Here is a 3,221-nt window from a genome sequence, read left to right as displayed (position 1 = left end):
GCTTAAAGCTGGGCGGCGGCCATCTTTGTACAGGAGACGAGTATATTTTTTGTTAGCAGAGGGAAGCATCTTATACCCCTCCTTTTCCACACAATGGACTGGTCCATGAAGAGGTACTGCGCTGTATGTGTATGTGGGGTTTCATATCCCTATGGTGATCACTAATTGCAGATTCACATAGCGTTATGGCAGTTCGTTCAACGCATGCGTTAAACGGACTGAGCTAATGCTGCTCTTTTTTCTGATTGCGTTATGCTGTCGCATTAGCGCAGCTGCTCTGTCTGCTCTAGCTGTGACGCTGCAGACCGCGTGCGAGGGTCTGTCACAGCATGACGGCACAGCGCTAACGCATGCGTTAAACGGACTGAGCTAATGCTGCTCTTTTTTCTGATTGCGTTATGCTGTCGCATTAGCGCAGCTGCTCTGTCTGCGCTAGCTGACGCTGCAGACCGCGTCCGAGGGTCTGTCACAGCATGACGGCACAGCGCTAACGCATGCGTTAAACGGACTGAGCTAATGCTGCTCTTTTTTCTGATCGCGTTATGCTGTCGCATTAGCGCAGCTGCTCTGTCTGCTCTAGCTGTGACGCTGCAGACCGCGTGCGAGGGTCTGTCACAGCATGACGGCACAGCGCTAACGCATGCGTTAAACGGACTGAGCTAATGCTACTCTTTTTTCTGATTGCGTTATGCTGTTGCATTAGCGCAGCTGCTCTGTCTGCGCTAGCTGTGACGCTGCAGACCGCGTCCGAGGGTCCGTCACAGCATGACGGCACAGCGCTAACGCATGCGTTAAACGGACTGAGCTAATGCTGCTCTTTTTTCTGATTGCGTTATGCTGTCGCATTAGCGCAGCTGCTCTGTCTGCGCTAGCTGTGACGCTGCAGACCGCGTCCGAGGGTCCGTCACAGCATGACGGCACAGCGCTAACGCATGCGTTAAACGGACTGAGCTAATGCTACTCTTTTTTCTGATCGCGTTATGCTGTTGCATTAGCGCAGCTGCTCTGTCTGCGCTAGCTGTGACGCTGCAGACCGCGTCCGAGGGTCCATCACAGCATGACGGCACAGCGCTAACGCATGCGTTAAACGGACTGAGCTAATGCTGCTCTTTTTTCTGATTGCGTTATGCTGTCGCATTAGCGCAGCTGCTCTGTCTGCGCTAGCTGTGACGCTGCAGACCGCGTCCGAGGGTCCGTCACAGCATGACGGCACAGCGCTAACGCATGCGTTAAACGGACTGAGCTAATGCTACTCTTTTTTCTGATTGCGTTATGCTGTTGCATTAGCGCAGCTGCTCTGTCTGCGCTAGCTGTGACGCTGCAGACCGCGTCCGAGGGTCCGTCACAGCATGACGGCACAGCGCTAACGCATGCGTTAAACGGACTGAGCTAATGCTACTCTTTTTTCTGATTGCGTTATGCTGTCGCATTAGCGCAGCTGCTCTGTCTGCGCTAGCTGTGACGCTGCAGACCGCGTCCGAGGGTCCGTCACAGCATGACGGCACAGCGCTAACGCATGCGTTAAACGGACTGAGCTAATGCTACTCTTTTTTCTGATCGCGTTATGCTGTCGCATTAGCGCAGCTGCTCTGTCTGCGCTAGCCGTGACGCTGCAGACCGCGTCCGAGGGTCCGTCACAGCATGACGGCACAGCGCTAACGCATGCGTTAAACGGACTGAGCTAATGCTGCTCTTTTTTCTGTTCGCGTTATGCTGTCGCATTAGCGCAGCTGCTCTGTCTGCGCTAGCTGACGCTGCAGACCGCGTCCGAGGGTCCGTCACAGCATGACGGCACAGCGCTAACGCATGCGTTAAACGGACTGAGCTAATGCTGCTCTTTTTTCTGATTGCGTTATGCTGTTGCATTAGCGCAGCTGCTCTGTCTGCGCTAGCTGTGACGCTGCAGACCGCGTCCGAGGGTCCGTCACAGCATGACGGCACAGCGCTAACGCATGCGTTAAACGGACTGAGCTAATGCTGCTCTTTTTTCTGATTGCGTTATGCTGTTGCATTAGCGCAGCTGCTCTGTCTGCTCTAGCTGTGACGCTGCAGACCGCGTGCGAGGGTCTGTCACAGCATGACGGCACAGCGCTAACGCATGCGTTAAACGGACTGAGCTAATGCTACTCTTTTTTCTGATTGCGTTATGCTGTCGCATTAGCGCAGCTGCTCTGTCTGCGCTAGCTGTGACGCTGCAGACCGCGTCCGAGGGTCTGTCACAGCATGACGGCACAGCGCTAACGCATGCGTTAAACGGACTGAGCTAATGCTACTCTTTTTTCTGATTGCGTTATGCTGTCGCATTAGCGCAGCTGCTCTGTCTGCGCTAGCTGTGACGCTGCAGACCGCGTCCGAGGGTCCGTCACAGCATGACGGCACAGCGCTAACGCATGCGTTAAACGGACTGAGCTAATGCTACTCTTTTTTCTGATCGCGTTATGCTGTTGCATTAGCGCAGCTGCTCTGTCTGCGCTAGCTGTGACGCTGCAGACCGCGTCCGAGGGTCCATCACAGCATGACGGCACAGCGCTAACGCATGCGTTAAACGGACTGAGCTAATGCTGCTCTTTTTTCTGATTGCGTTATGCTGTCGCATTAGCGCAGCTGCTCTGTCTGCGCTAGCTGTGACGCTGCAGACCGCGTCCGAGGGTCCGTCACAGCATGACGGCACAGCACTAACGCATGCGTTAAACGGACTGAGCTAATGCTACTCTTTTTTCTGATTGCGTTATGCTGTTGCATTAGCGCAGCTGCTCTGTCTGCGCTAGCTGTGACGCTGCAGACCGCGTCCGAGGGTCCGTCACAGCATGACGGCACAGCGCTAACGCATGCGTTAAACGGACTGAGCTAATGCTACTCTTTTTTCTGATTGCGTTATGCTGTCGCATTAGCGCAGCTGCTCTGTCTGCGCTAGCTGTGACGCTGCAGACCGCGTCCGAGGGTCCGTCACAGCATGACGGCACAGCGCTAACGCATGCGTTAAACGGACTGAGCTAATGCTACTCTTTTTTCTGATCGCGTTATGCTGTCGCATTAGCGCAGCTGCTCTGTCTGCGCTAGCCGTGACGCTGCAGACCGCGTCCGAGGGTCCGTCACAGCATGACGGCACAGCGCTAACGCATGCGTTAAACGGACTGAGCTAATGCTACTCTTTTTTCTGATTGCGTTATGCTGTTGCATTAGCGCAGCTGCTCTGTCTGCGCTAGCTGTGACGCTGCAGA

The sequence above is a fragment of the Dendrobates tinctorius genome, unplaced genomic scaffold (assembly GCF_039654945.1).
Source record: "Dendrobates tinctorius isolate UK_male_01 unplaced genomic scaffold, ASM3965494v1 ptg000158l, whole genome shotgun sequence".
Lineage (NCBI taxonomy): Eukaryota > Metazoa > Chordata > Amphibia > Anura > Dendrobatidae > Dendrobates > Dendrobates tinctorius.
This window is presented reverse-complemented; position numbering follows the sequence as displayed.